Consider the following 25801-nt stretch of genomic DNA (forward strand, 5'->3'; position numbering starts at 1 on the left):
GTCGTTACACGACGAGCGAATTCCATATGGACGTACGTGGCCGACGTAAACATTACTTAAGAATGTCCATGCGATTTTGATTATAGTAATTATGCGCGGCACGGATAAACTGGTCTTTAAGACAGGAACACTATTTGTCATGAAGTGACGTCCGTTCTGTACGAGTCACGTTAAACCTTTAAGAACGCAGCGATCGCAGAAAGCATATATTATGTGTATTACGGTTTTTTATCCTTTTACTTTACAGCCGAACTCTCTACCACCTTCTATACGCACTCGTGAATTATAAAGCCAAACTGTTAGGGCATAATTACGCAGACAATGGCCAATATAACGAATGGGGAATGAGATGAGCGAGAATGCGTTTTCAGAAATAATTAAGAGTAATCGTTTCATGAAAATCTAGTTCAACTTATTTCACGATGTTACAATTAGAATGAGTCAGATAAATAAGATTCGAAATATAGCAAAAAAGTTTTATCGGTTGTGTCCAAAGTACACATGTGAACGCTTCATACAATAGAGCATTTCCGTTTTTATAATTTTATTTAATAAAATTGATTTTGTGAATGTTATTACGGATGAAAGTGAAAGTTATTTCTCCCTGGCTTTACGAGTATATATCTGTTGGTGAAAGAGGTAACTTCTGTATTCCCACGCTTCGATTTCTTACGTAAAATATTTATCTTTTTAAAATTCTTGAAAAACTTTTTTAATTTAACGGTAGATATATCTGAAAATTTTTAATAACGAGCGAGGACAATTCAAATAGTGATACTAATATCTTTTAAGGCTCGTGAAAGACTTATTAAATAACAGTACTTTTATTTTGATATGTAAAATGGAATATTTCTAAATACATTAATCTTCGCTTCACTCAACCGTTGAATTCGTCATTTACAAATACACTGAAAAGTTTCGTTGTTCTCTTCAAAGTGGAAATTTAATTCCGGTGGGGATTTGAACTACAACCGCGAGGGGCTTCCTCTCTTCTTCGTGGTCTTTCGCTCCTTTGCGCCTTAAGCGAGTCTTACTTATGGACTTACTTACGGACTTACGTCTGGAACGACGTGCGGAAGGAAGAAGCCGGAGCGACCCGTGGGCTAATCGTTCTAACGAGATCATACTATATTATTCCTACTTCGCTAATCTTTATTAATCTCGTTTCCACCTGGGGCGTACGTTTCCGTGATGAGTCCGAATGTTTTACGAGAATGAAATAGCGAAGTAGGAAACGTCCTCGGCGTTCCCCGATTGACATGATCGTGATAAATCATGTGATCTGTCTTTGATATTAGTAAAAAGATATAACATTAAAAAAAGCAGCCGTTTAAGAAATAGAAAATTTTGTTATACTGATAAAAAAACTTGAACAATCTTCAGAAAATTTTATGTGTTCTCTGTATTTAAAACGACAGTAAGAAAATAGACAATAAAAGTTTTTCCTAAAAATATTAAGCGGATATTGTAATGTATTCTTTTTTGTTAAATGTTTCATTAAGTTGCAAATTTCTAAAAAAAGTATAATGATCTATAATCTATAATCGATAAAAAAAAATGAGAAGAGAAACGATAATTTTTTTTTCCCGAATATTTTCTCTAAACGTTTTATCACTAAATTACAGTCTACTCTTTCTGATATCTTGAATTATACGCTTAATTTCATGAATAATTACTAGCGATTATCTAGACACACTCGTACAAAATTATAGAGATGAATATTTAGACGCACTATAAATATCTAGATGGTTGTATTTTAAAATCAGATGTGAATAAGGGCATATCGCACGGCGCGATTACCTCGAAGGCGTTACATATACAACGAAAGTGGAGTACATGATATTCGTTCCGCGATCGAGGTAACGTTCTGGAACACACGACGTGTCTGAATCACGGCAATCCACGACGTGTGACGTGCCGTTTGATCTTGCTATGACGGCCGCTAAACACTATCTTGCACGGACAGAGCGTATTCACGAGAGCCGGAACTTTCTAATCGGTAACTACGTGCGCTGCTCGATATCGTCGAGCAACATCGTCTCATCTCTCTCCTGCAGAAGAGAACCTACACATGTATTTGTTGATCATTGCAATCGAGGATCGAGGGCATAGGTAAAAGCGGCAATTCGTTGAGAGGAGGATGCATAAAGACATTCGTGGCTCCTTTCGACGAATGAAATTTCTTTATAACTGTAGCCTTGTCGCGGTATCCGGCAAATTATGAAGGACTTATCTCTGAAACATCAAATCCGAGAGATTTCCTCAGCTAATCTTCGTCAGTAAAAGTAACTTCAGGAAGCATGATTAAGGAAAATGTGAAAGTGAAAATAATTAAAGTCATATTGAAGAAAAGACACAAAGTAGAAATATATAATGATTTGAATTATTTTGAAATCTCGAAGGCGAAACAAACCTGATTAATAATGTGCCGCCTATGGTCCACTTGTTCAGACGAATGAAAACATATAAATAATTCTTCAAAGTTTACTGTAAAAAAGGAAATAAATTTATAAAAACAAAAGAGAAAGAGGTAAATGAAACGGTAGATGTAAGTTATGTTTCCTTCTGTTCGGGAACGATGCAATGTGCCGTGTCTTGGTGGGTAGGCTCTGGTTGTTCCTAGGAGCATGCACCGGCGGCAAGGTCTTACATCGCCAGGACGTCGGACACGGCACCGCGTCTGTACGTGTGTATATACGCGCCGGGCATAGAATTACCAAGGCGCGACTTACCTGGACGCATCCTCTGTGACCAATTATCCCGCTAACGAACCCCGCGCTCTCGCACATTGCCGCTATCTAGCCGCTGCTCCGCCGTCGGCCTGGCCGGGCTAATTAATTATAACAATGTCGTTAATTTTACGCGACCGAGTCGAAACGTTACTGACCGAATCGCGCGCGAATTCCCTTCTTACACAGTAACTTCCACCGATCCGCTCTCACTGTTGTAAAAAAAACTGAAGTATAGTGTGGAAAGCTTGAAGAATTTGAGGAAAATAATTGCATTTAGAGATCGAGTAGCTGATTAAGAAAAATCGCATAAAAAATAATTCAGTATTTTCTTTTCATGAATAAAATATGATTAAAGTATTTATCAACATTTTTATCTTTAATTAAAATGCACATTTTTTAAACATTATTAATTTTCTGCAGATAATATTTTATTTAGAATTAATATAATGAAGGAAGAAAACAAATTTGGTACAAGATGTTTGACAGATTCAATATTTTATTAATATATATCATACAATAATGAAAAAGTGTATTGCACACAATTAGTTTTGTATTTTTTCAGGAAAAAGAATAATTATTTTGACAGAAGAAATATTTTTATTCATTTTAATGGATTATTATGTATAATACACATCACATTTTAGAAATATTTGAAATTCATCCATTATTGGTTCTCATATACAAATAATTTTCTAATAAACTTATTGCAAGCAAACCGGAAACGTTTGCTAATTCATTCTATCGCCTTCTACCTCCCAAGGACAAATAATTAAGAACGTAGTATGCGAAACGAGATCGTAATAAAGGGAAGCTCGTGATGCAGCAGTTATAATGCAGAAGAGCGTGGTCCGCTATCGTTATCCCTTGGCCTTAATACCACTGCTTGCATATCTTGTCGGTCTTATTATTATAATTACCGTCATTATTCGCCACAAAGTCGCTCGTTCCGAACGTCGTGACTCACATCTCATCGCGACCATTGCCAGGGAGGATCGCTCGCGATCGATTTTCGTTGCGCTTTCATCGACGATATCAGCACGATTAACGCCTCATCCCGTGTAAAAAAAAACGATCGAGAATATGTGTGTAACACGTAGTCTTTATCCATCAGTCAACGATATTGACGTTTAACTATTACCTGCGCTTGTATGAAACTTGATACAGTACGATTTATCTGTTTTATATCTAGAATTATATTGCTTGATTACACACTTTACACACACTTACACACACACACACACACACACACACACACACACACACACACACACACACACACACACCACTTAATAAAATAATTTTTGCATTTTGATCAAGTAGGTATAACTGAATAATTATATATGAATTAAAAGAAATGAGGAAACAAGCTGTTACTATTTTTGCGTGATACTTGGCAATGAAACAATAATATTATCATTTTTTTTTAAGACAGCATGTGTATTAATATAAAGTTATGTAATGTGATGAAAACCAGAATATAACCACAATAAAACACAACATATAATTATAAGAATGAATAGTTAGTAGATGTTTGATGTGCAGTTACAAATATTTATGAATTTTCTATATTTTCTATAAATCTCAATGCAATGAGGTTTATTTACGAGATTTTTTTATTAACTATAATTTTAATATTTTTATTTTTTCTGAAATACTAAAAAAATTATTATTGCGTATTCTCATTCTTATTAGTCATTTTTATATTATTTATTTTTATTATAAAATACTTTTATTAAAAATTTTTGAAGAGTAGTTAAGGATTTAGTTCTAAAAATTTCAATGTAAAGAATTTTAATATAATGTTATCGTGTTGAATAGTAAAATAAATTATTTCTGTTGTTACGTGACACAAGATAAAGAATATATTCTAATAAATTTGGATTCTCTTGCTCTTTTCATCGGGAACTTATCACATCTACAATGTCCAAAGTCTACGAATGCCAAAGCTTTTTGCAATGTCACGGCATCGCGACAGTGCAATCATGAGTCACGATCAGTCAATTCTCTTTTGTATAATCGCGTATCATGGTCCGTTCGACTCGTGTCTCATCGCTGATGACTCTACGTTAATGTACCTTACAATTTTTCAGGAAAAATCGTGAATTTTCGTGTGACTCATCGCCCGCGAACGATGGATCCTTAATTAAACTGCTTAGGAGACTCAATGATGATCCTCCGAAACGTTGAATCGCGCGACGTCTTCGGGATTACTAAGCAACTATGTACGCATTATGACAAGCGAAAACGCTCATTGTAAGAAAACTGTACATAAAATACCTGATGGTTTGTTGCCATAACTATTATGTTTAATTCAACAATGATGAAAAGAGACATCTTTTTCGGAAAGTTAGTTTACTAAATTGTTGCCAAATTTATTAAGTAAAAATTAATTAATGTCATTAATTTATGTCATAAAAATATGTTATTTGATATATATACATGAATATTATATATAATAGGATAGGAAATATTTAAAATCTATATTTAGAAAATTTAGAAAGTTTAAAAAGAAACAAAATAAAGTTAAATAATATTAATAAATAATATTAATTTCATTAATAAATGAATAATATTAATTTACAAAATTTTTATAATTTTTAATATACATAAGTAAACCATTTTTTATGAATGACATCGCTTATATCAAAGCAATCATAAATTTAATACTGCCGAAAATTTTTAGACATGAATTTTTAATTATATGTATTGCACTGATATTGCTTCGGATATATACAATAAGCTAAAATGTATGTTGTCATTTGTTTAACGAGAAACTATCGAGAAGGAACTCGAAGAGTTAATATTTCCTCATCATTCTTCCCGACGTGCTCCACTACATTCCATTTTCAGATTCCCTTTTCCGACTCTCGCGCACATTCCTGAATCCTTTTTACTCTTCTCTTCGCGAGCATAGTTATTTACTCGCGATCTTCTCATACGAGTCGCTTGCTTCTTATTAAGATGCAATGTCGAGTTGTCTAGCATATTTTCTTTTTTTATTGCATTATATTCATCTCGATTACATTAGTCTATTTATGGGTAATATTTATCTAGCTTACTACTAAAGTTAAAAATTAATTTATTTTGATTAAAAAATATATGTACAATTATATTATGTTTTTAAAAAACGATTTAAAAAAAGAATGCACAAGGAAAAAAATTAATTAGCACATAATATGATTGTTTACTATTTATAAATATAGAAATACAATAATAATAATAGTTATTTAACTTGTTTATATTGATGAATATATTAGTATCAATTAAACAATTTGTTATATCTTTATTTGTATCCAAGTTTTTGCAATTTTCTTTACTCAATACCTTTTAGGTTTTGATTTCGTTAACTTCTCCTGAGATTCTTCACGCAAATCGAGGATAATGCCGCACGTCACGGTAAAGAATGAATCGATGAATCGCTGCAGGTTCACGCGTCAACGATGACATCGCGACGTAATTACCGTGGCGACTGGCAACGTGACCTATTAAAACTAAATCAACTTCTCATTAGATGCGGCAATAAGCCAATCTTGGCCTCCAAAGACCCTCCAGGCGGCATCTTTTTTGTAGAGTGCTACGAAAAGCAACAGCGAAGCGCGAAAATAACTACGCTGTCTATGCAATATTAATAAACCATAAACGATGTGCTCACTTTTTCGTCATATGGTACCTCAATTAAGAGACTTTTGGTTCGATCTTCACTCGCTTTCTCTAATATTCTCTTACGAGAAAGAAAACATTGTAGTTATTGAGATTTTATTTTATCTAGAACTAAATTGTGATTAAAAGAAGACAAAGAAATTATTTTTAGTTATTTTTCAAATTTATTTTCAACTGCAATTTTCTAATTATTTTTTGCATTATTATTCCTCGATAGATAGTGATAACTCCCTACCATACAACATATACCGTTACAATATAAACATATGTTATTCTACGTCTCTGCAAAACTTTGTATACAATATATTGAAAATAAAAAAACTACAGAAAAACTACAGAATACAAAATCTGTAAGAATAATATAACTGATGACAAAGCGTCATTAGATTTAAATTTTAAGTTGCTTCTTAAACGGGCCTCTGTAAAAGACAACGTGTATAACGTTAGGTATCCAAGTACTTTTGATTCGCCGTTGAAAGCGATGCCGTACAATCTCGTTCTATCCGAAGGGATTAAGAGCGAAGAGCATATTCGCCGGTTCTCTCCATATCGACGATCGCGAGGGTTTGTCCTGCCGAGAGAGTTGGCACTTGGAACGCACCATGCCACGAAGGACTAGCTCGAGCAATGAAAATTCAATGACGCGAGCAATTTGAGCTCGCGGCGAGCTCGCAAGCTACAATCTGAAAGTATAAACGGTAGTTGTGCGCTGCGCGCGCGCGCGCGCGAGCGAGCGAGCTTTCTCTCTTTCTCGCCCTTTCTTCGTCTTCTCTCATCTTCGTTGTATTCGCTCAGTGTTTCTTGCTCTCCTCGTCTCTTTCTCTCTCTCTCTTTCTCTCGTTGCTCTCTCGCTGCCACAGTGCTCACATATACCGCGTGGTCACCCGGTGGTTGGCTCGCACAGAATAATCGCGTAATTTGCGTGTAACGATGCAATTTGTAGTTATGGCGACCCGGCTCTTTTTCCGTCTCCTTTTTTTCCCCTTCCGTCCGTTCTTGTCGGTACCGACGACATCGACGTCGGCAACGACAGGAATAACGGCAGCGACAACGACGACGATGCCGGGCACCAAGGAGTTTAAGATTTAAAAGTGGGAAAGACTCGTAGATTTAGTATGAGCTCGAATTGGCGTTTGATCTCTTATTGGCGAGTTTATTTTCTCATTTAGCGAAGAGAAACATGGAGAAGCCGAAGTCGCGATAATAACTTTAGTCCTCGTTACATTTGTAATTTTTTGTATCATATATCATATGACGAAAAGTACTTTGTGATTTGTGCAAAAGCAAAAATTTGCAAATTTAATAAGTATAATCTTTAAATTATCTTTATATATGTATCAATATTTATTTTAATCTCTGACACTTTTCTCAATTTGTTTTAATATTATTAAAATTGTGCATAATGTATTTACATTTTAGCAAAGAACGATCACTTCATTTCGATATTATGCGCCGAAAGATGATGTTTAATAGTTCCTTCCCAGCTCACGACGACTCGCGCTTTTCTTACGCGATTGTTCGTGTTACCTCGATATCGCGTCCTCTATCTCGACGACCAGATGGATGCCTCCGCGGATGCTCTGCGCGAGCGAGAGAACGAGAGTATTAGTAAGCTCGCGAATGACTTACGGACCGCGGCCGGCAAAACTACCTCTTTATCTCGATTCGAAAGTTCGTGCGCAGCGGGCGTTCTGTTACGATATAAATTGCCGACTTAGGCCGCGCCAACTATTTATCTGTATGTGTACACGCTGTATGCCATCGATCGTTATAGTCGACTTCGCTACAGCTAAGCCCGATCCACTGGTGAAGCACATGGTAAACCTTACGAAGTAGGCGCGATCTTTTACGTCGTAATTCCTATATCCGCGCGGATTCCATTGCCAACATCGTTAAAATATATTTCGCGTAAATTTGCGATAAAGAAACCGCTAATCGCATACTTAATAATTATGTCTCTCATGAACATTCAAGAAAATTATTTAAATCATGCATATGCATCATGTGTGTTGTGATAGAAATTTAGGTGTAGATTAGAATCCTTTTTGTCTTAACATTTTGATAAACTGAGGCCCATTTCTACGTCCTCCAACGTATATTAACTTTAATCTCGGTTTAATTGTTATCTCATTCTAGTTCCAAAAATTAGAAAGAGATAAAGAGTTAGTTAATCCGAGATTAAAATTAATCTACGTTGGTAGAAATGGGCCTTAGGCATTAAGCAAAACGAAATGAAATAGGTAAATGGAAATGATCGCTATGATGCAAATCCCACTTTTTTATTTGTCATCCTTCAGTTTTAAACGGTCAGTTTTTTAATTCAGACTTTCAGAAACGTTTCATAATATTCTCTCCTGTTCCCTATTCAAATACAAGAGATTTCTATCAAACCGAGAAACCCGTTTTTTTTTTACTACTATCATTTCTTACATCTTTATTAGGATATATCTGTTAATATAAACACTTCCTACAGAGATATGTACCTTCGATTTCGTTCCGCCGATGCGCTCGCACGCACGCACGCACGCAGGTGCGCATTCTATTCGCCGAGAGTATCCGTTTTAATTAAAATCAACCACGTGGCCCCGATCACCTTTTAACCCCCGTTCCACGCGCGCGCTGATCTTGCTCACGTGCGTGTTCCACGTGCTTTTACGACGCGGAATTATTGCTCGCCTCGCTGTTTATTAAATTGAATTGTGTCGCACCACGTCGTCACCTCATGGCAGTGGCTCTTTATCGGAGCTGCTTTCTCCTCCGTCGTTCCATTACCATCAGCAATTAACTAACCGCTCATTAGGAAGCCGACCATTCACGCGCCAATCAAAGAACAGCCGACCTGTCGACGATTGTTATTGCGATGCATTTCTGCTGTAGTTTTCCACGAATAAGAAGATAACGAGATCTGTGTGCAGAAGAATTAAAGTGATTAATAAATATTTAAGAAAGATATATATATATAAGATGAAAAATCTTGTGCTCATAAAAGGAATAAACCTTTAAATAATCAAAGTAAATTAATATTTAGATTATCTGTACAATTTTTTAGAGAAAATTAGTTTGTCTCAAAAATTTTATCTCTTAAATAAACTATTTACTAACGAAGAGTTTGTAAAAAAAAATGGGCAAATGCACAAATGCACATATTTGAGTCTTAACGCTGACAACTAATTGCATATTATTTTAAATCAATTTCAAATTTTTAACGATAATAACGATAAGATTTTGAGCAAATTCTGCGATTGTGTATTTCATGGGATATTTGATGGATCGATCGCACCAGCAATTGTGGAGTGATATCCGGATATAAATCCGGAGTAATGCGGCGAAAACTCGCGGATTGCCTGTGCCGCGGGATAATACGACGGGGAGAAAGACGAGGAGGACGAAGAGAGAGAGAGAGAGAGAGAGAGCGCAGCACTCGATTCTCAGCGGGACGGCTACTAATAGGATTTTCGTGATCAAGTCCGTCGGCACTTTCGACTCGGCTGGCTCCTCATTCCCATAAGCAGGCAGTCGCGTATCTTGCCTGTACGTATCGAGCGTCGCGCGTGTGTGCGGCCGCCATTGTGCCACATCGTGCAGATCCCTCGTAACTTAGATCCCTACGTTGACCTCAAGGTGCATCGGTCTCGTTGCAACGTGCATGTTACAAAATTTGCGTAATCACGTATCATCGGTTCGAGAGCCTCCCCGAAAGGCTCCCCATTCGCGTTTCTATCCCCCTCTCCCTCTCTCTACATTGCCGCGATCGCGCTACGCAATCTTGTCGTTCCACACGTTTACGTACGTGCGCCGCGAGATGTATCCAATAAACAAGAGAAACTTACCGTGTCGTTTCCATAAGCATTAGTCCCGTCACGTTTATGGTTGCTCGTACACGCTCTATCAATAAGAATCTGCGTATACTGTCTGCGTATACTCGGATCTTGATTTCAGCACGTGGTAGCTAATCGCTTGTTGTGCTTTATCGAGTGCTGATCGCGTGCTGTCCTTCGTTATTACACGCGTGTATTGTAACGCGTGAATTAACGCGAACGCGGGAAAATGTATTTTTTTCGCTGTTGGCGAAAAGTGACTAATGCTCTTTATCCTAGAAAATTGGTCTCGTGTGCTACCTAATCGTACATGACATTAAAGGAGAAAGTACGATTGACATATTAAAATTTAAATTATAGAGAGAATTTACAGTAAGAAATAGATTTTTTATTGGGACATTCTAGCGAGGATTCGTTCCGCAATGATGAATAAAAAGAATATTCATATAAATGATAGATTAGACATGAAAAACAGTTATAATATTCATATATGTATAAATACTAAAATATTCTTAACAGATTTAAAGTTGTTTAAATATACGATTAAAATTGAATTTGAATTTACATCTAATATATTCCTCTCTTCTTTCTTCAGGATGCAAAAGTTTCTTCAAGAGGAGTGTCAGGCGGAACCTAACATACTCATGTCGAGGAAATAGAAACTGTCCGATCGACCAACATCATAGAAACCAGTGCCAGTTTTGCCGCTTGAAAAAGTGCCTGAAGATGGGCATGCGCCGGGAAGGTATGCACTGTACTGAACCCTTTTTACGAATTTATTAGCGATCGATCTCCACTGGTGATTACATCGGGGTCGCTGAAATGTATCGGCAATGCTTGCAGTTCTCGAAGAAAAATATTACTAGTGCCAATTTTTAGGAAAATCTCAGAGAAATTAATAAAATTGCTTATTCGACATAAAACATTTTTAATAATATATAATTTTTTAATTTTTGTATCAAATTTTTAATATCGTAAGATGTTACATAATAATTATTTAATATATTGTACATAACTTTTCTTTTTTATTTTAATATATATCTAAAATAAATTTTGATTGAAGTTAAGATCGCGGATATTGCAGATTACATTAAAACTAAAATATTATATATATAAAGAAAATTGAGCACTTGCAAAATTTTTCTTGGGATTTGCTTTCTTCTGCCGCGTGATTTTTTATAAAATACGAAAAGTCAAGGCGATGTTTCTCCGGAATATGGAATACATCTTGAATAGTTATTTAAAATAATAATTCCACAAATACGCGCATTAAAGGCAAAATGCAATTTATGTATTAATCTTATTATTCTTCAAGAAAAACGCATGATTTGCTTTAATTTGAAGTAATTTATAATATTGAAAAAATTTAATTTTTATTTTATAGTTCGAGAAACAATATTTTTTACTACCATGTCTACTAGAAAGTTACTTGTTCGATTGCAATATTGGAGAAACATCGCTGAAACAAAGTATCGATCCTATAATAATTTCTATAACATTCGCGACTCGTTGTGATCACCCGTTAAACTCTCCGTCACACGGTCCGTAATTCAAGTTTCCTTTTCCGTTTCTTGGTATCAAGTATTATGCTGATTGAGCTGCGGAATTTCTGAAATTAATTTCGTATGATAATATGCAGCATAACTTACATATTAATAATTATACACGCATACACTCATTCATTTTCGTATAACAATTACAAGTAAAGATTTTACATCTTTAAGTTTGAGAAATTTTTAATTGCTATAGTTAACTCATTGTGCGCATCATTTATAGGTATCATTTTTACAAGCGTGTGGTCAATTTACTTTTGTCGCAAGTTTATTGATTATTTATACATAAAACTATTGCCTTTCAAATTAGCCTAATATTTCTGACCAAGGCAACAGTATCAATTATGGATCAATATAATTCAATGTATGTTAAAAAAATGTATATCAATGTATGTACATTAATGTACATTTTTAATATATATGTTATCGTACGTTTAGTGTATTACAAATAATCTACCAAAAGAGAGAATATCATAATTTTAAATTATTACAGATCTTCAGAGAGCATATTAGAGAGATTATTAATGATAACTTCCCGTCTTTTCTTCTATCATGAATATCAATGATTGAAAAAATAATTTTATACGTCAATAATTTCCAAAAAATGAAAAATGTAAAGAAAATTCTGCAATTTTATCAATGTATGTCTGCAAAGTATTGAATTTCAACCGTAAATTTAAACCGTAATTAGTAACTTGATTCATAATTGGGACCGTCACGCGCGTTACCGTTTTCATTTCGGCAATGTCTGCACCCGAGGACATCACGTTTCGAAACGCGGCTTTTGGCGCGCTTCGCCGCGGCAGGAACTTTTAATTGCAGCCCGTGGTAAGGCCGGAAAGGTTCCCACGCCTTATCCCCGCCCGTGATTCCACGTTCCTCCGCTCTTGAACTTGGCTACTCGCGCCGCGCGCGATAACATCTGACCTTGTTCCGCCGCGCGCACGAGGAGGAGAGGAGCGCGCTCTTTCGCTGGTCATCGGCTCTCTCGGTCTGCCCAGGTGTACAACCACTTCCGTCCGAGACGTGGCCGTCCATCGTAGCCGGCACGGCCGTCTGTCTGCCCCGAAGCGTGCTCGCGCCGCGATCGTAAACCCGGTAAATCACGCGTTTTTACGCGTATCAGCCGCACGCGTCGACGGAAGACGCGACCGGGAATCGGCGATTCTATCGAGATATAAGCTACGCGAGCGAATCAGATTGATTTGTTAACTTTTCAATTACGATATTTCAGTCGAAGTCACCAATCCATTTTAGATTAAAATTTTTAGAGCAGCACATCAGATTAGCAATAACGAAACGACAAAAAATCGTTTAGAAAATATAAGGAACATTATTTCGAAAGCTGCTGTCATTTTAATCTTGTTTTACATTATACGTCACGCTCTCGGGATAGACCTCTTTACTGATGGCAACCGCATAGACTTTCTTTCAGGACTTATAGATCGAAATCACTTTGCTCTTTTAGACGGATACATACGTATTTAATGTAAATCTTTAATGTAAATCTTTTAGAAGATATCTTGGTAGGATCAAAATCTTGGTAGGATCTCAACATGAAGTATTATGGGCATGCTTCATTCTTAAAATTTAATTCCTCTTAAAGGCTATTAATATTCTCTTGCTGGTTCTTCCATTATCACGAATTGTCGAAGCCTCGAGACCGGAACAGCTGTCCTTCATCTCGGTCTGGCCTCTTTCGTATGTGAGTCTCGCAGAAAGCGCACGACTTCCCGGAGGCACATTCTCGAATATCGTGAGCCACGTTGTACTTCACGAAAGAGAAGCTCGCGCACGATTATTCGCACGAGAGCCGGCGGCTCTCCTGCCCGCGGCGCGGTTTTTCCCACAGGAACGTAGACGCGAGAGACGTCGCGTTTTCTGCCCTGTCACAGCGACATCCGCCTATTATCCGCGATGATGCCCCGGTCTTTGATAATAATTCGAGTCGCTCGCGAGCGCGGGGCACGTAACTCTATATACACTCACCTGATCTCTCTACCATATACGTTCGCACGAAAGATTCACGGGAAGGAAAGAGGAAAAGAAAAAGAGCAGAGAAAGAGGACGAAAGAAGCAGAAGAAGAAGAAGAAGAAGCAGAAGACGAAGAAGAGGCCGAAGAAAAGAAAAGTGCACGAAGGGCGAAGGGCCGCGGAGAGAGAGAGTGACGAGGACGAGGGGGGTTGCCAGCACCGTCGCGCCGGCAGGAGCGGCAGCAGCAACAGCAGCAACGGGAGGAGGCAGAAGAGGCGAGAGGTCGTGGATGATGGAGAGGGGAGGGTTGAAGGCGCGAGAGGAGAGAAGGAACGAGGAGGAGTGAAGGTGGAGGAGCAACGAGAGAGGGAACTGAGAGGAGGGAAGAGGACTGGGAGAGAGAAAGAGAGGGAGAGACGATGGTCCGAGGTCAGCGGGGTGCATGACCTTACCTCGGGGCCCCTTCCTTCCGTGGGGCCCTTGAGGCAGACAGGATGCGCTGAAGATTACCCCGTAGATACTGTCCGCGATGATTACAGAAATCTAGGAAGCCGCTCAATTTAATTAACCCTTAATTGCGAGCGCTCGGGACGGGATGGTGCGTTTACTTCGGTACCCTGGCGCTTTTCCTCCCGTCCCTCTTGTCTATTCGAGGACGATGATGATGATGATGATGATGATAATGATGATGGTGATGGTGGTGGTGGTGGTGGTGGTGATGGTGATGGTGATGGTGGCAGCGGTTGTTCTCCATGTGTACGAGCGCGCGACGATGCGTGAGTTATCGCTCCGCGATACGAAATGCACTTTCTTTTAAAGACGATCGCTGGCCGGAAAGAACGTAGACCAACTGTCTGCAACTATTGTGCAGTTGCAGATCCTATCACGAGTTTCTTACACTCGTACTTAAGCATTTTGTATAATTATTTTGCTAGTCCAACAAAATTATTTTCAGATCTGTATTTAATAGTTAAATTTCTACATACTTAACAAAAACGTTTTTTTTTTCGTGTATTTTTGAAGGGATTAAATAAATTTTCTAAATGTTAATGAAAGCACCACAACTTGAAGTTCAGTATTTTATGAGTAACATTATACATGTACATGATTATAGAGAGATTAATCCATTTATTGAAAATTAATAATTAAACCAGTGACAATGATAAGAATCTTCCTGAAAAACATGCACAATACTTTAAATTTAACATCTCATTAAATTTAGTATTGTTATTTGTTGTTATTTGTAATGCTACGAATTTCTACAAAATATTTTTTTCAAGATATTTAAAAGAATAATTTTAAAAAATCGGCTTCAAATAAAAAATTGGTATGAGCCATAATCATACATAGTACGATAAACAAACCATAAAATGCTTGAAATATGAGTTCTTTTATTTTTTAAGGACTTCTTATATCGTAACATCACATACACAGTTAGTTTTTATCATCCTCCTTATAAGATACTGGTTTTTGAATTTTTTCCACAAGTTAATTAGTGGTTCCTTAGGCATCTAAATTATTTTATATTATATTTTATATATCTCATATAATTTACGTTTTAATGATGGTCAGTTGTTTTGAAATCTTTATTTTAACGAAAAGCAAGTTTTATTAGTCCATTTTTTCCATTCCGTGAGTATGGAATTGGAGATGGGTTTTATCGCATTGAGCACTCTTTAGAACTGGTCTCGTAACTATGGAGTGTACCTATCGCGATATACCGATAGAGATTCGCGACTAGAAGGCCCCGTTACGTACTTAATACGCTCGTTAAAACAAGGAACTTAGAAACGCATTCGTTCGCAGACGCGCACGTTTCTTCTATACTCTCGCAATAAATCTGCACTGTTTATTTTACAACCCGCAGCCGGTTATTTCGCACTTGCTTCGATATCTTTGCTTAAGGAAAAAGAAAAAAAAATAACGACGCTTAATATCCTGTGCGTCAAAATGGCATCTCTCTAATTTATGCACATGCTAAGGTAATTAACCTATTTGAACACGGATATATTTTCATTTTACATGTCGATAATATTGAAAGAATCTTGACGTTAAATGTGAAAAAGTATAATTTTAACGTGCGAAAATAAAGATTTAATAGACAGATTCAATTTTATAATTGCTGAAATAAAAACGGGAAAGAGTATGAAAGAGAAAAAACCTATTAATATTTGCTTTAACATTTTCTTTGATTTTCTTTTGTAAACTTTTTTCGTAAAAATATTATTTTAAAACTTTCAAAGGTAATTTTATAGAGGTTATCTGTTTAATACATTTTTTAAAACTATGTACGTTATTATAATAGTTATTTAATAATAGTTATAATAATTACTTAATATGTTGTTTTGTTTATGAATATATTATCATAAAAGTATGTGATAAATATAAATTATTTTTTCAGAAAAATTTATTAACTTAATATATTTTTCTGTATTTTATTGTTTGAGCAAAATTTTAAAGAATTTTCCTTATACAATAATTTTAAAAATATATGAAAACACTGTGTAAGCAAAATAATAAGTTAACATTACTTAGATTGAATTTAGAAACTATTTTAACTTGCTTACACGTTTTTTCTTCTTTTCCTCTGTTTCACATAAACGGATTCCATTTGCCATGTTATTGCGACATTTTTCTCATGACAAGCAAACGAATATACCGCAAATTTCGTGGACTCTCACGTGAACGATACGCCTGTAGATACATATCATCGAATGTTCGTTAACGCCATAACAAAAGGAGACAGGACACACGACGACAAGGAGACGCGGTGGGAGCTCGAGAGAGGAGACGTGGAGAGAACTCGAGAGGCAAATAACCCTAATTTCAACGTCGGAGACCTGCATTCAGAAAGTCATTATCAAACGAGCGTCCCGCGCGCCCGTTATAATTACGCGGGCGTTGCACAACAGAAATGTATCGAACTTATACGTCGGTTTCTCTCTCTCTTTCTCTTTCTCTCTCTCTCTGTTTCTCCCTCGTTCTGCTTTCGTGCCTCTTCTCCCGTCACTCCACCAATCTTCTCTCTTTCTCTTCTTCTCTCCTTCTCTCTCTTCTCGTTCTCACGTTCTTTATTTGCACGCGTTTCGCACCGATCAGTTGCTCCGGTTGGTACGCACGCTTGTTCGTCCGCCCATTTTCGCTTTCTTTCCGAACGTTTGCCGATTACGTGATTTTCTAATAATTACGCAAACCCCCGCGTGTTTCGTGTTGCTTATTGCGTTTTTCTTCATTGATTAACCGGTTTATTGCTCTTAATGAAGATCACGTTCCAAGTTTATCAGCAGTTATCCTGAACTAACTACGAATCTTGGAAGTATTAAATTACGCACAGCAATTTTGTGGTTAGCCAATGGCGAGTATTCAGCCCGTGAAACGTTATTGACTTCTAATCGCATCTTTGACCATCTAGAAATGTTGAGTTTCTTATATTTACTTTATTTGCAAATGTATTCCATTATAATATGTGATTATCGTGTTTCAATGAAGAGTTTTAAAATCAATGGTTCCCAATTACAATATAACGATATGACATATCAATTTCAATAGCAATATGATTCTATTGTTACCATCTCGTCAGTATCAAATCACATGTGAGGCAAGATTAACTATTATTATTCATCAACATCGCGCTTATGATTTACATTGAACTTTCTCCTATCAAACAAAAATTCTCATGGAGAGTCAACGTTCCTCTGAACTCCGCTCGCTAGCATCCGGAGTCGTCGGACCTTATCGATCTATCTGCGACGCGCGATCGGCCGATCTTACGGTCCATCGACCGTTCGATCAGCGATCACTCCATCAGCGCCGATAGACTGCCCTATCTTCCGGTCGCGAGTAATCCGTATATATTCGCAACCGCGCGCTGATCTCCGGCGGTTATGAAATTCTCGTAGAGTACAGTCGATGATCCAGCGCGCCGGTCACGGCTGTGCGCGCCCGCGGTCGCGTGTGTATGTAATAGGTACGCGTGCACGTGCACATCCGTGATACGGTGGACGGACCACACGTTGGCGTTCACAGTGCGCCATGCCGACGCTGATTTCACTTATCTCTCTTTCCCGGCGTCGAAGTTCCGCGCGCGCGCGCGCGGTCCCGATGGCAACGACGGCCATTACGGCCGCATTAACTGAAATTAGACATTGTTTCCCTTGCCGGGGCGGAACAGGGCGCGCAACAATGGGGAGAGACGACGCGGACGACGACGACGACGACGACGTGAGCCAAAATAGTGGAGGACAAAGTAACAAAACAGAGAGGGGAGGGGAGGGGAAATAAGGGGAGAGAAAAATGCGCGGTTACTTCGAAGAATGCTCTCCTCTTCTTCTCTCTTCCTCTTTCCTCTTTATCCTTCATCTCTATTTATCTCCGTTCTCCCTCGCTCCGTCTTCGCCAGCGTGCGCCGGCGAGAGATTGCCGATATTACAGCAGGGTCAGGATCGTGACTTTAATCAATTAGCGGGGTTTCTCGGACCCGGGAAATGATTAGTAATCCGGCCGGCAGCCAGACTCTCTCGGCCTCCTCTCTTGGCCTCCTCTCCACTCGTTGCTCTTATCCGCAACGGGGGATAAGAATACGCGCGCGCCGTCCCGATGCCGCACGAGGAAGTAATTGATGAGAGAAAATCAGCCTATCTTCGCGGATGGAAGTTCATTACTTCGTAGACCCGCGGGAAACTAGCCGTTAGATAGACGGAATGCCCGTTGATTCAACTTTAATATGAAGCTTGACATAAGTGGCTTTTAAGATGAAACAATACTATGATTAAGGACATAGGGTATTCTCCCCCTTTGGAATTCTTATTTCTATTATTCAGAAAAACTTTTACATCGTCAGTTTAACTCTTACAAACATGGGTCCGATCGATTTCTATCCAAGGAAGTTTCTTGAAATTTCTCACAAGTGAGTAATTAAATATTCTACTACATTTTTTCTCTCCAAAATAAAGTGCAAATATTTGTTCTAGAAACTGAAAAGTATGTTTATGAATTTTTAGAGATTTTTTAAACGGTTTTAAATAAGAAAAAATGGTCAAACACGAGAGAGTGTTTATTTGGATAAAGTACCGTTTTTTACATTGTACCATAAAACTGTAAAGATTTTTATTTTTTAAATATTGATATTTAAACAAAATTTACAATCACTTATTGTACTCCTTTCACTAGCTGCATTCGCCATTCGAGAAAGATTTATATCTGCAACAAGAAGGTCAAATATTTACTTGAAATATAAATAGTTTTATTGTACGTTCGATTAAAGTAAATTTTATTTGAATTTACAGTATGTTAATGTGCAGTGTTTACATTCATAAATTTTCATATCTAAAGATTCTTATATATATATAAGTTACAATCCAGAAATTAATCGCTTTCCGGCATCGCCGTTCGTGGAAAAATAAATCGTCCTTATCCATGAAGTAGCAGTGAACATGGGGGCATAAAGTACAAAAATCCAAGAGAGAAGAGTCGACACTCGAAATACCGTTACGGCGAGATAAACCGTCGATACGCGCGGCGGATTCTTGGGCGCCGATAACGGCGAATCGATCGGTCACGCATCCCCCGCGGCTGGAAATGCGTGGACGACTTTGACGAGATTTCAACGCGAATTACGATTAATAATAGCGCGCGACGTCTTATCGTCGTTCTGTCTGAGCTGTTTTCTAGGTTGTCGTGCGCATCTACTCTCCATTTTTTTCTCTTTTTCCCAGAGATAATATGCACGCGTTTTTAAATATATTTTTGAATTAATTTAATAAGGGATTCTAGTATTACTTCTAGTATTACTTCGATTTACTTGCGCAACTAAATCCAAACACATATGTTATGCAAATTAATGCTATATTGAAAGTACAAACACGTGGAGTATATATAAATATATAATAAAGTAGATAATATGGATATAATAGGAGTCTTTTTTGCATTTATCGATAACGTTTTTATATTTTTATATGTAATTTTGTCATTAAAAAGCAAGGGAATTTTTAAGGTTCGACACAATGGTGCTCAACTAAGCTACGCAATTAAACTGAACTGAATAATTAGATTGAATTGCGGTACACGGACAGTTTAGTAAAGAAAGTTCTCTTTTAAATTTACCGTTATGTTTACCGAGGGGAGATTTGGAAATGAATTATTTATCTAGGGGGCAATAAGATTGTTAGCACGCTATTTTAACTTTTACTACTAGCCTACTCCAAAAATTCTTCATCGATCGCATGAGCCTCCTGGCGCGACGGCCGGCCATATACGAAACGACCACGCTTCCCCATATTTACCCGTATAATCTCTTTCCGAGCATTAAAATACAAAGTAGTCGCATTACCATGACAAAACTGTCGGGTCAAGAGAGCCTGACACCGTCTGTGGGGGATTACGATCGGCGGCCGAGTCCGATATGCATATTCAGCGGTGCAAGGTCCACCTTGTGCACGTAATCTTGCGCCTTTTGTTCATCCTCGGCCAATCCGAGCTCGCCGCGGCTTTTCCACTCGATCGTCAACACGTCTATTTTTCTCCCCTCCCCCCCCCTCCGGATTTACGCTCGCGTTGAATTATCGCTATTGAATATTCGACGAGGCGCATCCTCGGAAATTCGACATTGAGTTTCGCTCGTGTGCTCAATCCGCATTGTCATCGCTAGCTGTGAAGAAACAAGAACGTTAAAATGGAAAAGAAAAAAACTTTACTGCCGGCAGAGTCTATCAAGAAATTTTTGATTTAACGTGAGCGAACTTTATTTACGAGTCTCGTAATCCATCATGGACTGAAGAATGAGAAACACGCGTTCATCATAGAAATAAGATAAATGTGATTTATATAAATTAGCAAACAATACCGCGAATAAATTAGAAAACTCTATACAATTCGACGATTTTATGTGAAATCCGTACATGCGACTAATTTATACACACATTAGATAATGAGGGCACGGCTCATTGCCTTATATACACGCTCATACCCTTCTTTTCCTGCGAGGGAACACAATCGTTAATTGAATTTATTTAATCTGTTATTTATTTTAATTTTTCACGCCGGATACCTTCACAAGACATAAGAAATTAGATCAATGTACAGTTGGAAACCAATGACTCTTGACTCGCAACGGCAGCTGGTCAATTCGAACGGTGACCTCAGGGACTCTCGAAGCACCGGGCACGCTGTTCCAATCAGAATGTGAAAGTTCAGCTGCAAAAGGCTTGCGCTATGTTGGCCGGCTTATGCGCCGATACGCGCTCTCTCGCGCAAACATATACATACACCTACACTATTATTCGCTTTTTCCTGACTTCTGTCTATGCCTACTTAACATTGACGGCTCGTCCTGCAGCCGATTTACACGACGGACGTACACGCATATTTGACGGCGGTCGAGTCATCGTGCTTTCGAGACGGAAGATATCTCCGCGATTCATCAGTTAATCTCGGATACGGTGAATACATTCTCTTACAATTTAATGAGAAGGCGGTGATTAATTACGATCGGCAGTAACATCAGGCGCCTTCGCTTGAAAACGTTGTTACTCCGTCACGAAACGCATTTATTAAAATACCGTCAGCCGCAATTCGCACTTTAAGCGAGATATACGTAAAATTATAGAAAATGCCTCTTAGCGTTGCGAGAATAATTAATCTCGTGTCTCGCGATATATTGTTCGCTTCGGGGATAGTTACGTCGAGGTCATTTATCGCCGCGCTCGATGAAATTTCCCTCAACATTACACGTCGGCGAATGCCACGCAATGCGTCAATTTTCTGTAAATTTACATCTCTATTTATATATAAGATTTTTCCTCATTAGAAAAGCTGCCGATAGGTGCCTCTTCCTTTGTGCTGCGTCGCATTAGAAACACGATAAATTACGTGAAATTAATTGTATAAAAAAATACGGGAAGCAGTCAGGAGTTCTATTCACGGGATTCATTGCGTTTTTTCTTTCCGCCGGAGTGAATGCAGATTTTGATGCTTGACCCGCGCGAGAATAACTTCCGTGCTCATTTGCAACGGTGAAGTTGCCATTCCTAAAATTTTTCCGCGGAAATACACCACGAGAGGAGTCGAGGCGCTCAGCGCAAATTGATTTAAAAGCCAGTATTGTGAATTTAAACTGAATTTCGATTTGAATTCCTTAAGCGTTTAAGGAAAGTGCGTTGAGTCCACGGCAGCATTCTGATCTCGTCGAGATCGTGCCGACTCCTCCTCGAGAACAGACAGGATACACGTCTGCCCACGTTTGTCGCGCGAGAGCGAGTCCGCGATACGAACGAGGGGCAGGTGAGCTCCGCCACACGCGGCTCGCTGCTATTTGCATCGACGAGGATCTTTCTCTTTCGCCGGCGGACCCACCGCTTGTCTTCCTGCCGTTCGCGGCGATGCGGCAATTACGCCGTTCCCTCGAATACGTGCCAATAATATATAGGGAGATATCGCGGTTAGAGGTAGAGTCATTTTAGCCGCCCCGGCCCGCCACGCCGCTCGCGAATTCCTCGCGAAATCCACCGCGAGGTCCGCACCCGGATTCTCGACACCGCGAGATTGCGTTATTTTCCACCACGCACCTTCGGCTTTCATTAAATCGCTATTTATCACCCGACGTCGAGCCGGGTACGGTAAGTTGATTACGCATTCAGGCGATTCGATACGCGCCGACTAACTCGACAAAACCCGACAAATATATAGTATATCCGGTATCGACAGGGACATAAATTTTAAACTCGGAGATATACTCGAGTTCTTGAAAAAAAAAAAAAAAAATTCTAATATCACCGGGGAAACGTGCTTTCACTGAGCGTTAGCTTTATTTAATTGCACCTCCCGAGCTAATAGCGCGATAATTAAGTTCCCATAAAGAATCCAATTCAACGATACTTTATTTCACGGCAACGACCGACGCCGCGGCACTAAATCACATTCCTGCCTCACTAATATACTACTATAGTTCTGAGATTATGGACGACGTGAGGAAAAAATCTGTGATGTAGTAGGAGCATGTGGGCGCGTGAAACACATGATAGCAGTTCCCGCAGACAAGCGGTCTGCCCCGCTTCGTGCGCGTGCGGAGTCTCCGCGTCGAAGCCGTCATCGGCCATGTACCGTCCGTCGGCGGCGTGGGAAAACCGGCCGACGATCCGGCTCCCGGGTGAGGATGCCGTCAATTTTTTGGGCTCGCGTGCGACTCTCGCGCTCGGAGGCGCCGGCGAATTCGAACAGGTGAATCACGTACGGAAAATGTTCCCCGTGACGAATAGAAAGGTCGGGGGAGAGAGGGACGAAGGAGACAACGCACAGACTCATCGACAGACTCCAGTGGGTCACAAGAATGACCGCGCTCGACCGCGCGGACCGGAGGAAGGCCGAGAGGAAGAGTCGTCGAGTGGAAGAGAAATACCAACGACTCTCCCACGTATCGCGCGGCGGAGCTCGCGTTTTCGCGGCGATTCAGCTGTAGTAAAACGGGCAGGTTGGAACCCGCACATGCGGTATCCGATATTAACGCCTGACGGGCGGGTATAATCTCCGGCGATGCGCCGGTGTGTGCGTATCGCGACCGCGGCAGATCGGCGGAAAGCAAGCGGCCGGCGCCGTTAAGCATCTGTCTGGTTAGGCAGCAACGTTTAAGCCTATTCGTTTCGCGCCAGCGAGCTCCGAGCTTGATCGCGAGATAGAGGCAAGGGAAATACACCTTGCTGGTGGATCTTTCATTTGGATCGCGGAAGATTCGTCTTGGGCAGATTGCGAGAAACACGGAAGTAAGGGGACGGTTCCAATTACGAGTCCAATTCTAATTACAGGGCAAATTTTGTGAAATTAAATGTTTCACACGGGATATACATATATTAATAACATTGCAGAAATTTTGTTTTACATTCTTTAATTTTAGTGTAATGTAAAATTACTTTCACTCAATCACTGCTGATGTTTAGGATACAAGTTATAATTAATGACTTCTCTAATAAGCTTTTTAAATACCTGTTTAATAATTTTTTTCTAATTAGTAGATTGTATTTAATACGCTAAATATAGAATGATATGTATAAAAAATATACATTAACGTACATATATATATATTTATGTTGACTTATGGTTGGGGCTTATAATACACAAACGTACAATTTTTAAAATTTTTTAATATTCTTTCAAAATTCATAATTGATTTATTGAATGTACGGTTTCTCTTTAAAATTATAATATTTATTATATTGACATTAATAACTTTTTAAACATGTTTGTTCGTTAAATTTATAATTAATGAAAATCATCTTAACCTTAGATGACCGATAATTAATCCGTCACCTCTTATCATGTTTCGTATAAAAATAATTATGTAGGAGACTTAAATTGGTGCTCAAGAATGTTAAAACTTTTTGCAGTATTACTCATAATACTTGAACGTTCTTCATAACTATTGTAATGCTTCAACGAAATTATTTTTAGATCTGCTTATATATAGCTTTTTAGATTACCGCAATTATTCTTTCTGCGTTGTACTTTATTATGAACCAATATTGTTTGTCAGATGGATTTATTTTCACACAAAATTTATTATGTCGTCTTTGAACAAAACGTTAATGTGTTAATATATTATATACATTAAATCAACGTGAAACGAATTCTCTCGAAGATCCATCGCGTGATGTTATAGCGAAATTTGCCCGTCAAGTAAACTTGTTCGCCGTCGAGGAAATTCGTTTTCAGGTGAATTCGCTATTGAACGGATTCACGATCGAACGAGGTCGTCTCTCTGAGCGGAGTCCCACGTACGGCGCGTAATTCACGCACGGCCGGTGCATTATTCACGGCGGGGCTACGCTAAATTCATAAAGATCTAGCCGTTCGTTCTCTCGCGCGATTACGACTGGAGCGCGTAAGAGTTGCCCGCGCTCGTAGAACCAGTCCGCTCGCATAAGCGAGCCGAGTTCGTTTCGCGGAGAGACCCGCGCTTACGAATCACCGCGGCGGGCGGAGGTGAACGAAAGCAGATATTAATAACGCGCCGCGTATACATGATTGTTGCGTGGTCCCACCTTCGCCTCCTTTCCTCCCGTTCTCCTCCCCCCCCCGCCCTCTCTTTCTCTCTTTTTCTCTCTCTCTCTCTCTCTCATCGCGGTGCGCTCCACCTCCTTCAGACCACTCGCCTCTCCTCTCTTTCTCGCCTTCTCGCTCGGGCCGCCTCTCTTCGTCCGTTCCTCGTCGAGTTCGCCCGGGTCGCTCGTTTCTCCATGCCTTCCTCAACCTTAATGTTGCTCGTATAGCGTAAGAGCATAGCGTGGAGTAGCATGCGAGAGAGCCTCGCCGGGGCCTCGCCGCGAGCAGGCACCGTGGGAACCTTAGGCGGGCCTCACCGCGCGCGCGCGCGCGCACGCTCGCTCGCTCGTTCGCTCACTCGCGCTCGCGCTCGCGGGGCCCTGTTCTGGACGCGTGTAACCTTGTAACCTCCACCGACCTCTCCCTTTCTCAATCTCCGCGTCTCTACCCTTCCCGCCCTGCCGAGAGAGACGCGCGTCGTCTCTCTTCGCCCGTCGTCCTCTCTCGCCGAAGTCTTCTTTCCGCTCCTCTTCGCTGCGCCTCTCGGTCCTCGTCCTCCGGCTTCGTCCTTCGTCCCCGTCGGCCGTATAACGACGCGACAGGCCGTCCCGCGCGATGAGGGAGTCCTCCTCCAAAGATGCGATCTCGATCTCGCGGCGACACGGCGCGCGGACGGCCGCCGGCGAACGTCGGGACGCGCCGCAACGATAGACGCCGACGACGCCGGCGATAAAGTTGGAGAACGCGCTAGGAGTGCTGGAGAGCGCGATGCGCGCTCTTGATTGCGATAAATGTAGCGTAATAAATTTCATACGCGTCAGCCGCGCACTTCGAGGGAGATCGCTCAGGCGCGCTCCGCCGATTGCGCGCGCGATAGCATGCTCTCGTCGTTAAGTCCGATCAATAATAAATTTCACTGTCGAAGCAGTAAATTCCGCGCGCTTGGCAGTTGTTCGTCTAGTAGTGAAATATCGCGAAGATGAGACGGATTCTCTCCGATCGGCTCTCCAAGAACGCTCACAATAACTCGAACGG

General features: G+C 39.7%; 1 long non-coding RNA gene across 9 annotated transcripts in view; it reads left to right on the forward strand.

The window, feature by feature from the left end:
- The window catches only part of LOC105835530, a 286578-nt gene that overhangs the window by 169190 nt on the left and 91587 nt on the right, over positions 1–25801 (forward strand). For 8 of the 9 annotated variants that reach the window (XR_004965065.1, XR_004965064.1, XR_004965063.1 and 5 more), the window contains one exon: positions 10806–10964. This is a non-coding gene — a long non-coding RNA (steroid receptor seven-up, isoforms B/C). The remainder of the gene's footprint in view (positions 1–10805; positions 10965–25801) is intronic. The other variant, XR_004965061.1, reaches the window with a different exon arrangement.

The sequence above is a fragment of the Monomorium pharaonis genome, chromosome 11 (assembly GCF_013373865.1).
Source record: "Monomorium pharaonis isolate MP-MQ-018 chromosome 11, ASM1337386v2, whole genome shotgun sequence".
Lineage (NCBI taxonomy): Eukaryota > Metazoa > Arthropoda > Insecta > Hymenoptera > Formicidae > Monomorium > Monomorium pharaonis.